The 13,464-nt window shown below is 43.4% G+C and overlaps 1 protein-coding gene across 1 annotated transcript in view; it reads right to left on the bottom strand.

Moving 5' to 3' along the window:
* Nucleotides 1–13,464, bottom strand: part of BEND5 (BEN domain containing 5) — a 674,083-nt gene that overhangs the window by 178,195 nt on the left and 482,424 nt on the right. The window lies entirely within an intron of this gene.

Here is a 13,464-nt window from a genome sequence, read left to right as displayed (position 1 = left end):
ATTGGAGGACATGCAGGGGCCAGGAACAGACAGGAGGTACCCAACATAAAGACACAACACACCAGAGGAAACTTAGGTATGGGCTTAACAGGGCAAAGGGGCACTAGAGTCCTCCAGCCAAGTCCTTGACCCCACCACACTAGTGGAGGTGCTCATCTCTCCTCTGGCTCTTTTTCTGATTTCATTTGGAGGGTTTCTTCAGGTTTGGAGGGGAGGAGGAGTGAAGTGGCTCTGGTGAGCAAAGGGCAGGAATGGAGAGAGGATTGTACTGAGAAGTTAACATAGACTTTTTTTGGAAGGCAGATTTCTTTTAGAATTCTTTGTGTAAAGTTGAATTTGAATAATGCAAATTTACATAAAGCAAGAATTGTCTGTCTGTGCCATAGAAACACAGGATAATAACCTTTCCAAGAAGCTCTAGAAATCACTTCATGATGAAATCTGAGTCCATCATAGCTTTAAATACAAAAAAGAGCTGAGGGGGCCAAAAGTCATGACGACTCACCATCTCAGGGCCTCCTGGACAACCTCAATACTCAAAACTTGGCAAATCCAACCAATGCTATCTCCTAGAAATTGCTCTTACACCAAACTTCAGTGTTTATCACCTTTCCTCTATACTAATTTGACTGCTCCTTAATTGATCATATCATTTCCAATCCCTCTGTTCTCTTTTCTAAGGCCTCTTCCAAGTCTAAGCTATTTTCTGTTCTAAGCTATGACATTATCTGCTCTAAGGTCTTTGTTACCCCTGATATTCTATTATTTGAGTAAATTTGTTTTTTTACAAATATTTTAATAACTATTTTGATGTAACTGGCTTCCTTGGTAGTACTAATTATTGCCTAAATAAACAGAAAATGTACTTTAAAACAGCATTTTCTGCAAGCTTGAGTAGACTGTCAAAAGACCCAGACTAGTGAAGCTATAACAAGCTCTTTAGTTCTCTATCCTAAGGGTCTTCCCTGCCAACTTGCTGTAACATAACAAATGAAAAGCACTTAAAAGGCCCCATAAACAAAACTCTCATTTCCATAACACTTTAATGTTTACAAAACACTTTGCAAGGGACAAGGGATATTACTCCCTTTTACAGATATGGAAACTGAGGTCACAGAGGCTGCCCAAGTCTCCTGGAAGTCCAGGGCGCGTTCTGCCTGGAAGCCAGTGTGTGGAAACCCCTGCTGTGGCATTGTGAGTGAAGGAGAGGCCACTGTCTCCATGCCCTGGACTGTTCAGTTCCTGGCTTTGGTGGAGACTGCAAAGTACCCTAGGGAGCTAAGCACCACCCAGGGGTGGAACACAAGGTGAAGGTGTTCACTGGCAAGGATACTTCAGCTGCTGGTTCTGATGCCCAGAGATCATGACCCGCATCCCCTCCTGCCTTAGATCTTTCTAGACCCCTGCTCATCGGCACCCGTAAGAAGGAAAGCCCAGGACAGGAAAGGGGCCTTAGAACCTAGAGAAGGTCAGGCTGGGGGGGGGGGGGGGCTTAGAACCTAGAAAAGAGAAGGTCAGGCTGGGAGTCTTAGAACAAACTAATGCTCCCGGCCTTGTCAATGCTTTGGGGTTTACAAACTGCTCTCCATCCCTTCCCCAGAAACAGCACCATGGAGCTGGTGTTCTTGGTCAGATTTAGTTCATCTTTGAGTCCATGAAGTACTGGAAGCGATCCCCGCCATGTCACCAGAGCCCTCTTGTTTGCAGGCATACTGACTTGCCAATTCTAATTTTTTTATCACGCAGGCCTTTCCTCATAGAAATAGAACACTTCTTCTTTAAACCATTGATCATCTTTCAAAATCACTCATTACTTGGAGAAAATCTGCAACTTCCTTGTATTAGCCAAGCTGTCTTTAAAAACAGCGGCCTGAGGTGGCAGGTTGTAAGGAAAATGGAAAATGCCATTCTGCAAGACTGTTCATTCTCTGTTTCTTTTTTTTTTAAATGGGGAGGAAGGGGCCTCAGAGAACGTCAGAGGGGGCCTCGGAGCAGGGTCTGGCAGGCTGGGAGGGGAGCCTAGAACAGCGAGTGTGGGGAGGGGAGCTAGAACAGGGAGTGTGGGGGAGAGTAGCTTAGGACAGGGAATGGCAGGGCTGGGAGGAGCCTCAGTGAGGCTCCACATGCTGCTAGGTGCTGAAAATTAAAATATAAACTGACACCCTACTTTCCTGAGCCTCAGTTTCCTCCTCTGTATTGAGTACAGTGATCTCCACAGTTGCACCTTTTTGGGCTCTTGAATTAGCATCATCACTGCTGTGGAGTTGGCCTAAACTTGAAAGCATCCCTGATCAGTACTAAATTTACAAAAAAAAGAAAATAAAATAACAAGCAAGGCCAAAAGCTCACTTTTAAAGGCAGGTCCTATATACCAAGAGTCTTGGAGGTCATGAAAAAAAGGCCAAACATGGGTTAATTCTGCCATTTCCTGACCCACAGGTCTCCCTGGCTTCCTAGAACCCAGGCCAGCCTGACTCTGGCAAACTGGGTTTCATGGTTGCCCATCCATCCATCTCTTCACTGGTGCCTGCACTCCCAAAAGATCAGAGCAGCAAATGACTAGGCATTTTTAACTTCTCTGATTAAGGAAAAAAACCTTACTTTTGTTGGGCAACTCAAGGCTGTCACTTTTGTGGGTTTCAAAGGACCTTGGAGAGAAAGAAGAGACAGAAATGGAGCCCAAAGCTGGTGGCCCCCACTCCCCAGCCAACTTTCAATGGCTCTCTGTGGTGCTATGATTCTACTAAGCCTTTCCAGGCTGACCTTTCCAGCAGTTCTCTCATCACTGCCCTTTCTGGACCACAATGACCTACCAGGGACTCCCCCAATGCGATCTACCATCTCTAGCCTCTTGTGGCTTCATCTCTGCTTTCAGAGAAGAGAAATTCCCCAGGAAGTTGGTAATTCCTCAGCTAAAGGGAAACAACCAGAAATTTCATTTGGTTTGATTTCAGGTTATCAGGACTTATGAATGAAGAAGAAGTTTGGATGGCTCTGTGGTAAAAGTGATGATGTAGAAGTCTGGTTACTGCCCCCAACATGAAGAACCTTATGAAGAATGTGGGGGAGCAGAAGATCCACTGTGGGATAGGCACCATGGAGTTCTGCATCATGGAAAAATAGTTTTTGATAGGAGCTCCAATCCATTGGAGTATTTTTGGTAGGAGGAAATATCTTTTTGCTTTCCAAAAAAGGAAGATAGGTGGGTTCAAGTTGATAAAGAAAGTCTTCATCTAGTCTCTGCTTTTCAGGTGTCATGGATGCAAGGTGGGAAGAAACCCTAGAGACCATCCAGTCTCATTTTCCAGATTGGGGAACTGCAACCCATGAAGGAACAAGAATTAATTCTTAGTGATGCATTGTAAATGGCAGAACTGGGATCTGACTGCAGGGTTTCCAAAGCTACACCATGTTGTAGATGAGTGGTGGGCATGGGGGATGGAGGGGTAAGGCTCTTGTTTGGCCTTGGTTCTCTTTGATGGTCTCTGACATACTAGCCCCAAGTTTCTGTGATTTTTATGTTTCTCTATAAATGGAAGGGATTATGCTTCCTGACAGGAAAATGCAGAGCTAGAAAGAGTCAGGGAGTGCCATTGAGAGCCTTTGGCTTCATCTATGCAATTTCAAAGGGGAGAAAAAAAGTGTAAGTGGAGAAATTGCCATAATAATTCTCATCTGGGAGGGAAGGAAAGAAGGGAGGTCCTGGCTAGGAGATGGGGTTTCTATTTGGAATATAGCAGAACATGGCAGATTATGACTCCCCCCACACACACAAATACACACAGCATATGACAACCCTCCACATACTAGAAGATGTCTATACAACTATCCTCAGCTTCTTCAACCAATCTGAATGTGGCATGGACTCATCAACTTAGCAATGTCCTTCTGCACTGTCTAGTGTCCAGGAGGGAGATCAAGTAGGGTGGGGGGTTGTTACCTCTCTTATTATGTCACACTACAGCCACACACCCATATTGATGGGCCTTCCATGTGCCTCTTGTTCTTCTGTCTGTCCCCCTCACACACCCCCAGCTTTCCCACTGAGTTAGGGAGCTCAGAATCCACGCTGGGATGGATGGATGGATGGATGGATGGATGGATGGATGGATGGATGGATGGATGGATGAGCAAGATGGTAAACTGTCTCCAACAGGCTTCTCCTACCTTCTACCAGCAATTAGCACTTCCTGTCAGAATGGGCACTGATGTTCTTTCTCAGAACACCTGCTTTCTCAATCTCAGAACCACATCGACCCATCGAGCATCAACAAGGGTGCAGACCTTGTTCATGAGACTGGTTGCTCTTCCTGAGCCGTCTCTAATCCTTGTAATTACAGTAAGCACAGGAACAGTGAAATATAATCCTATAATGAATATGGAAATCCTAATTGCTGGGGACCAACCCTGGCATTTCCCCCATCTGTCCCCAGCCTGTGTTTGCCACCTTAGAAGGGGTAGACCCCTGCCAGGAGACAGGTTCTACACAACAATTCCCAATGAATCAACTAAAGGCAGCTTCTGAACATGACCTCACATGGCCAAGGGCTCAGACAAAGCCTCCAGCTCAGGGAGGCACTAGCCCAGGCACATCATGGATGGTCTGGATGGGTATTAGAGGCTCAGTAATCCAGACCATGCAGGAAGAGCCAGTGCTGCCCACACCACTGCATTTCCAGATGACTCTTCAAATGGTTCATAAGTGCAATCCCTCTGAGTCTTAGCACTGCTCCCTTGCTTGGAAGGCCCTTTCTTCTCTGGCCAGGAAATAAATTATCTTTTGCTTCCCCCCTCCATATGACCTCTCCTGATCCCCATGGCTGCTGAGGCTCTTCTTCCACTACCTGGGCACCACCTCTTTTTTTTTCTTTTTAAAGACGTTATTTATTTTGAGTTTTACAATTTTCCCCCTAATCTTATTTCCCTCCCCCTACCCAACCAGAAGTCAATTTGTCAGTTTTTACATTGTTTCCATGGTATACATTGATCCAAATTGAATGTGATGAGAGAGAAATCATATACTTAAGGAAGAAACATAAAGTAAAAGAGATAGCAAGATCAGACAATAAGATAGGTTTTTTCCTAAATTAAAGGTAATAGTCCTTGGTCTTTGTTCAAATTCCACAGTTCTTTCTCTGGATACAGATGGTATTCTCCATTGCAGATACCCCCAAAATGTCCCTGATTGTTGCACTGATGGAATGAGCAAGTCCATTAAGGTTGATCATCACCCCCATGATGCTGTTAGGGTGTACAATGCTTTTCTGGTTCTGCTCATCTCACTCAGCATCAGTTCATGCAAATCCCTCCAGGCTTCCCTGAATTCCCATTCCTTGTGGTTTCTAATAGAACAATAGTGTTCCATGACATACATAGACCACAGTTTGCTAAGCTATTCCCCAATTGAAGGACATTTACTTGATTTCCAATTCTTTGCCACCACAAACAGGGCTTCTATAAATATTTTTGTACAAGTGATGTTTTTACTCTTTTCATCATCTCTTCAGGGTATAGACCCAGTAGTAGTATTGCTGGATCAAAGGGTATGCACATTTTTGTTGCCCTTTGGGCGTAGTTCCAGACTGCTCTCCAGAAAGGTTGGATGAGTTCACAGCTCCACCAACAGTGTATTAGTGTCCCAGATTTCACACAACCCTTCCAATAACGATCATTGTCCTTTCTGGTCATATTGGCTGGGTGCCACTTCTAAGAAAGTATGGAGAAACGCAAGGATGCCCATTTGGGGTAAGCTCTCTGCCTCACCAGGTGCTTCACAGCAGCTGCAGAGCAGCTGACAGTCTGTTGCCCTAGTCCAACCTGGCTCTCATCTCAAAGCCAGCATCTCGCAGCTCTTCCAGGCTCTGGATCTTGGGACACAGGATCTCAGGGAATCCTTGCAGGTGGCTGCAGATATACAGGAGGCTCTTAATAAAGGCTTGATGACTAAATGAATTAAGAATAAGAGGTCGTTATCACTGAGGCAGCCAGATGGTATCATAACGCCCACAGAGTTAGACCTGGAATCTGGAGGACCTGAGCTCCAATTCAGCCTCACTCTTCCTGGCTTTGTGATCCTGGGGAAGTCATTTAACCTGCAATTGCCATAACCCACTGGACAAGGAAATACCAAACAGCTCCAAGATCCTACCAAGAAAACCCCTGATGGGATCATGACGGGTTTTATGATACCCACTTAGACCCAAAGACCTTCTCTATGGCCACGGCAGTATTTGAACTCTTGCCCCTATGGGCTCTCCTATCTGAGTATGGTCAGTGGTTCTACAGGGAGATGGTGCACTGGTGCAGGTGTTAGAATCAGAACCAGTCCATGGAGAGCACATCAGAAAGAGAGATAAAGAAATGGGGCTGGGGAGGGGGCAAAGGGGATAGGGAAGGCAATGTTCTCGGAGGCATCTGTCCAAGTTGACTGATGTGGGGGATGCATGGAAGCTGAGTAAATGCAAGCTAGAGCAGGAAGGACTGAGCTGCCTGAAATGTCAAGGAAAAATCTTACAGCTTTCTTGGGCAGGTGAGAGGTAGCCCCTGGAAGTCCTTGAGCAGAGGGTGCCCTGGCCAGCTTCCTCTGATGGTCATTGCCTGAGGCAGAGGCCCTGAGAGTACAGTTGTCTCACTGGGGACAGGAGACAGGAGATAAGCAAGAAGCCTCAGATGGGCAAAAGATAAGTGGGTCTCAAGCGTGGACATTGAGATGGCGGCAGACTGCTGCGTGGGAGACCCATCTCAGTGGATCCATCTGGCTTCTGGATATTTTACTGACCACAGAACACAAGACTCGCCAGCTTCACCAATTACACTCGGCTATCTGGAAGAGACCTCATCCAAAGGCCTTGTACTCCTGGCCGGCCATGTTGGCACCACCATCCGAGACTCTTACATTTCATTCATCATCATTAACCCCTCTCTTCCCCCCCCAGATGCTGATGGATGAGACTCAGCTAAATTCAAGCTACCAGATGGCAGGCTTAGTGAGCATAAGCATAAGCCAGTGAGACTTAACCAGCCAGAAACAATAGAAAGGAAAGGAGGGGAACTAGGGGTGGGGTGGGGTAGGATAGTCCTGGACTTGGAACCATAGCAGACCTGGGATTGATCCCCAGCCTCCATATTCATGTCTCTGTAACCTTTGGTGTGTCCCCTCCTCATTCCGAGCAGATGAAGGAAAAAAAGAATGAATTGAGTTCTGTCGTATCTAGGAGGCTGCGGCTCCAGCCCTCATCTCACTCCGGAGCGCAGGCTGCCCATGACCAACCATCTACCCGCTAAGTATCACATGTGGTTGGACTCTAGGCAGATCCTAGCTCACACACAGGTACCAGGAACTTTATAAATGCTTCATGAATTTAATTTCTGTTGATCCTCACCTGGGCCCTAAGTTTTACAATATATTTTAAACACTTCATTTCTTTTATCTATACAACACCTCCTCTGAGGTCTGTGCTGCATCCATTACCATCTGCATTTTTCAGATGAAGAAACTGAGGGTCTAAGAGATTCTATGACCCATCCCTGGTTCCCTAGTCTTGAAAGCCATTTGTAGGCACAGATACTTCTCATTCTACTCCCAAATCCTCCCTTAATTTCATATCAATGGAGGTGTCCCATTCTTTCTTCTCCCTTGGGCAGTTCTAGTGAAGCCTTCACACCTGGAGGCAGCTAAAAGCACAAGGGAGGAAAACTTGAGTTCAGATTCAGCCTCAGACATACTGTCCTTTCTGGGCAAGTCATTTCATCTCTCTCTACTTCAGTTTCCTCAACTATAAAATGGGGTTATAATGGTTCAAATGAAATGATATTAAAGTGATGGATCAGGATTACCTTTTACTAAGGACTCCTCAGAATAATGTATCTTTCAATTGCCTAAAATAAAAAGAGGATTATAAATTTTAAATATGCATATAATAGGACTAGAAAGGAAATAATTATATTGAAACAATTATATATATATATATATGTATATGTGTGTTTATATATTAAAATTCAAACTCCATCTGAATTCCCTAGTCATGTGGGCTAGGTATAAGAGCCTATGGAGGTTGGTGATCAAGGATTTCCATGTCTCTTGTCAGAGCCTTTGCTGCCTTATTCCACAGGATTACATTGACCACACTCTCTGCCTTCCTTGTTGATCTTCCAAGGAAATCCTTTTTCTGTCACCTGGCTGGGTGTCAAGTTGATGGGCTTCCCCTCTTTACCTTTCTCTCTTAGAATCTCTAGTTTCTTTGAGACTAAGCTCAAGTATTACCTTCTTCATGATCCAATCATCAAGCACTGAGCTAGAGTCCCCCCAATGTGTCTGAAACACAGAAAGATAGCTGTGGATCTCAAGGAGATGATATCTTATCATCAAAGGAGACAAGATGCACATCTATAAGTAGACCAGGACATACACAAAATAAATAGGAGGAACTCTTAGAAGAGAGGGAGCACTGGTCTTGGGGAGACCATGAAGATTTTGTGTAGAAGAAGGAGCTTCACTTAGGTCTTGAAGGAAGCAAGTCATTGCATGAAGGAGGCAAGAAAGGAAAAGCTTTTTAGGCAGTGGTGGACATTGCAAAAGCAAAGAACTCCATGTGTAAGGACCATTGAGAAGACCAGCTTGACACAACCACAGAGAATGCAGGAAGAATCATGCGTGATAGGCTGGAAAGGTCTGTGGGGTCCAGATTGTAAAGGTTTAACAGTGAAATAGAGGAGTTCATGTTTTATATGGTGATGATGACAATGACAACAATAATGGTGAAAGGTTGGGTTGAAGTCAAAAGAGACTTATGTAAAGGGGATCAACCCATAGGCCACTTCAATAATCTAGGTGAGATGTGAGATGTAATGAGTGCCTGAATAAAAGCAGTAGATTGGCGAATATTGAGGAAAGGACAGAGAGGAAAGTGATGTCTGCCTTTGCCCAGGTCTGAGGTGGATTGCAAATTCAGTGCTCCATCTAGTATACTAGGTTGCCATGAGAAGGTGAGCAAAGCGAAGATCTAACCACATTTTATCAAGGCCCCTGAAAGAACGGAATAACTCAAAGACCCTATAGAATGGTTCAAAAGAGCAACCACAGAATTAAGTGAAATCCTTAAGGAAATAAAGAAGAGAAAGCACCGTTTTTGTGGAATAAATCAAGTCTAACAAAAATTTACGGAAAAGAGTGACTATTCAATAAAAGAGTAAATTCTCTGAAATACAGAGCTGAAATGTAAAAATGTAGAGACAGAAGGAAAATTGATTATCCAAAATTCAAAGGACAAAAACAAAACTAACTATATTAAACAAATACATGAGAACACAGGAAAACAAGTATATTAGATTAAAGATAGGATAAAAATATTAATATAAGCAGAGACTTTTGATGGTAAAAATCATGAAAAAGAAAAATATGAAAACCATATTTCAAGAAATCATCTAAGAAAATCATGTAGAACTATTGGAAGTGCATTGCCAAGAACCCTCCATGAGGGCTCAGAGAATACCAATAGAGAAGAATGCCAAATATAACTCCCCAAGAAGCATTTTGATCAGAAGTTGATAATAGAACAACAAACTTCCCCCAAATACAACAATCATAAAAAAATCATCAAACAATCTAATATTTTCAGAGACTCAAAGAGAATTCTTATTTATGAGGTAAAATTAAGAGGATAATTTCGATGGTATTCCAAAGATCAGTTGACACCTAAATATGAACTGAATATACAACTTAAAAGACTAGAAAAACAATTTAGGAATCCTAACAGTAGAAAAGAACTCTCAAAAATTAGAAGAGAAAGAGAAACTTGAAAATAAAAAGGCTATTTAAGTAAAAATAGGGACTGTTTTTTAAAATACTAACAAAATCAATAAACCATTAGCTAAGCTGATAAAGAAAAAGGAGAAAGGAAAGGCAAATAACTAAAGTAAAAAAAATGAACCAGGTAAATTCACCACAGACAGGAAATAAAGCAATGATCTGAAATTACTATAAAGAATTATAGTCTAGAAAAATTGAGAATTCAAAAGAAATGAAATAAAACCTACTAAAAATGCCATTAAATTTCAAGAAACCAAGACCTTATCTAACTCAAACTCATTAAAGGCACTAGAGCAAGCCATGAATGAAGTGTATAAGAAAGGGAGGAAATTACTGGGCCATATGGATTTGAAAGACAATTCTATTAAACACTTAGAAAGTATTTAACAGATTTTCAATGAAAATTCTTTTAAAAACTGAAGACACTCTCCTAAACTTCTTTAATGGGATAAATATGATCCTACAAGCCAAAACAAGGAGACATATCATAGAAAGGTAAAGATTAATTTAACTAATGAATATTGACCCCTAATTCTAAATCTTACAAGGAAACCATAGCAATATATCCAGAAAATAATTCACTAGAACTACATGAACTTGACTGGGAACCAAAGGAGTCATGAATCATCCTTGGAAAATAACTTCCTAAAGATAATGTGGAGCTGGGAATATGGACTGATGGTTTTCCAAAGGGCCTTGGTTTGATTTTCTGATGTTTGTCTGGTGAGGAGAGTCCTTTATTGATCTTTCAAATCTCTCATCAATTTTATGAGATTCTATGAGGGATGGACCTTTGTCCTGTCAGCACTTCCCAAAGAGGCACAGCCACAAACTCCAGTGCATTGCTCAAAGGACACAGTGAGATCCAATCCGGTCCCAGCAGTGAAGGCTGCACCCCCAGATGAGAAAAGACTGAGACTAAGAGGAAAATGTTCTTGTTGGAAGAGCCACCTTTCCCATGGTATAGAAAAGTCAGCTGTGAAACAGCCCATTCCTTTCTTTAAGCTGTACCAGCATAACTACCTAGGGCTGGCCCTGTTGTTCGAATGCCAGGTGTATGCTTGCCAAAACGACTAGTCTATGGAGAATTCCCAAAGGGTAAGCACTCACAAGGGGATGCCCTAAAGGTCTCGCCTAAGAACTCTGGAACTCATTGTTCAGCATGGGAGACCCTGGCACAGAACCACCCAGCATGGTATGGCCTCATCAGAGAGGCATCTATGAGTAAGGCAAAACAGAAGCAGCTCAAAGGGGACATGAGATACGCAGGTTTAGAGAATCCATCTCAGGTGTTCACATGACTAGTTGGCTGTGCTAGAGCATTCCAAGCTCTCATTGATCTGATCAGTCACAGTCAGATGAAATGTAACTTGTCTCTAACTTGGCGATGTCATTTTGGTCTTCTTTGACAATGAAGGATAAACACCAGCTATGGTGGGGAGATAATGTTCCTTTGGAGGGCTTCCAGAAGTGACTCATTCTTGACTTCTCAAGATGTCTACACGGAGCATTCTTGTTTAGGTCCATGATGCTTGAAGACATTCCCTCTGAAGAACCTTTCAAAAGCTTCTTTGATCCTGCAACATCATTTCCCTAGATCAATGAGGGCAGAGCTAAGGGTCAATGTTGGAAGGTCTAGGAAAACAAATTGTGTGTGCATAGATGGGAAAAGGGTGGTAGGTGTTGCCACGGAAAGAAGGTGGAGAGATAGAACATGACTCAAGATGCCTCTTAGTCCACTGGAAACCTCTAGAGGCTGTTCAGAGTGCCAGGCCCCACTCACTGACTCACAGTCACTAAAGACTTGTTACAGGGGCAGCTAGGTGGTACAGTGGATAGGGGGATCATCCCTGGAGTCAGGAGAACCTGGGTTCAAATCCTGCCTCAGACACTTAATTATTACATAGCTATGTGACCTTGGGCAAGTCACTTAATTTCATTGCCTTGCCCCTCCCCAAATCCAACTTATTACCCAGTGCCTACCAAAAACAGAAAAGACCTGTCCTCACAGATCCATTTAATTCAGGAACCAACGTGCTTAATATTGGCTGATGGTTAAGTATCACCTTGGAAGGTAGTTATCCCTGCAATGGCCCAGGCATCTGGGCTTGGCCCTGTGGAATTCGCCAGTTCTATAAGTAACTCAGAGGAAAGCTGGAGGGTGCTCAGAATTGGTGGAAGGAATTGTGAATGGAGCAAATGAAGTCAAGGAAACATGGGGTGACTGCCTTCAAGGCCTCAAAAGGAATTCCTATGGAAGGCTTATTAGCTTTTTCTGTTTGACTCCAAAAGCATCGGTGGGCAGACCGAGCAAAGATGCCAATTTGGGCTTGACACCAGGAGATGTTCCAGCAGCATGAGCTGTACCAGAGGTCAGTTGGCTGCCCAGGGAGAAAGGCAGCATTGTGGGAAAGAGAAGACAGATAAAATTTCTCCTAAGGAACAGGTTCTTGGCACCTTTGAGAGCTTGTGGCTTTGCAGAGCATCACCAGAACTACTGCACAGCCTGTGATCCACTGAAGGAGAAAGCCTGGAGTGCTTCTGTAAGGAGGCCCGCCTTCTCCAGTGGGGCAACTATCTGCAGAGCACTGGGAGTTGCCTCCCCAATGACTGGAGTTATTGCTGTGCTGTACGGGGACTTGTGTGTTCAAACTGATTACATCTGGTTGAAAGTACAATCAACTTAATTACAAATATAAAAGCCACCCCTTGGATTGGGGTGGAAAATGGAGTAAAGAACAAATGTATAAGTGAAATAGTCTCTATTTAGCTCAATGCATTTTAATTAACTTAAATACTACTTTACCCAGTGTTCACTCATTGAATAATTTAGTTACATTAGTTAATAAATTCAATAACTGTGGGTTTTTATTTAAGTTATATGAAGATATTATGTCTTTATGTTTGCATGCATACATTAGTATGTTTGTGTATGTTTATCCATGTGTCTCTATGTACATCAGGTTTGCCCCCTCAGCATGTGGTCAAGGTCTGTCTTCCCATGTGAGGACAGACAGCATTGATGGCAGACCTAGTCTGCTGGCAAACAACAAATGGGAACAACACTAAACCAGGAACCAGGGAGCCAGATGCCCATCCTGGCTCTCTCACCAACTTGATTTGTTGGGTTTGGGGTTAGTTTTTTAATCTTATTGTAAGTTCATGAGGATGCAGAACTCACAGGGAGTCAACTCCTTCCTCCAATGTCTCACGAGGATCTGAATAAGTCACTCTCTATCTCTTGATTTTAGGGCCCACATCTGGACAGTGAAGGGGGTTGGATGAGATGACCCCAAAGGGCCTGTCTTGCTCCAACATGCTATGTTCTAAAGCTTCTCCTAGCTCTGTCAGTCCATATTCCAGATTATCATCAATTCACAAGTATTTCTTAAAAGCCATTTTAAATTCAGGGAGGACTAGCACCTCTGATGTGAGGGTGGCTTATCCACCTTTGGTGTCCACCTGATTCACCCAACTCACAATGGCAAGATGCTGCAGGGGGCATAGTGGCCACATCCCAGAAAAAACTATCTTGACCAATTGGCTAAACTAGTGGAGGATAACAGACAGTCCTCACACCTGACAGTGAGTTGTGGGGGGGTGTCTACCTCAAGCAAGTAAAGACTTTCCCCAGTGGAATGAGCAGATGAGAACAG

Source organism: Macrotis lagotis, chromosome 2 (assembly GCF_037893015.1).
Source record: "Macrotis lagotis isolate mMagLag1 chromosome 2, bilby.v1.9.chrom.fasta, whole genome shotgun sequence".
Lineage (NCBI taxonomy): Eukaryota > Metazoa > Chordata > Mammalia > Peramelemorphia > Peramelidae > Macrotis > Macrotis lagotis.
The sequence above is the reverse complement of the archived record's forward strand: the minus strand, read 5'-3'. Positions and strand labels throughout refer to the sequence as shown.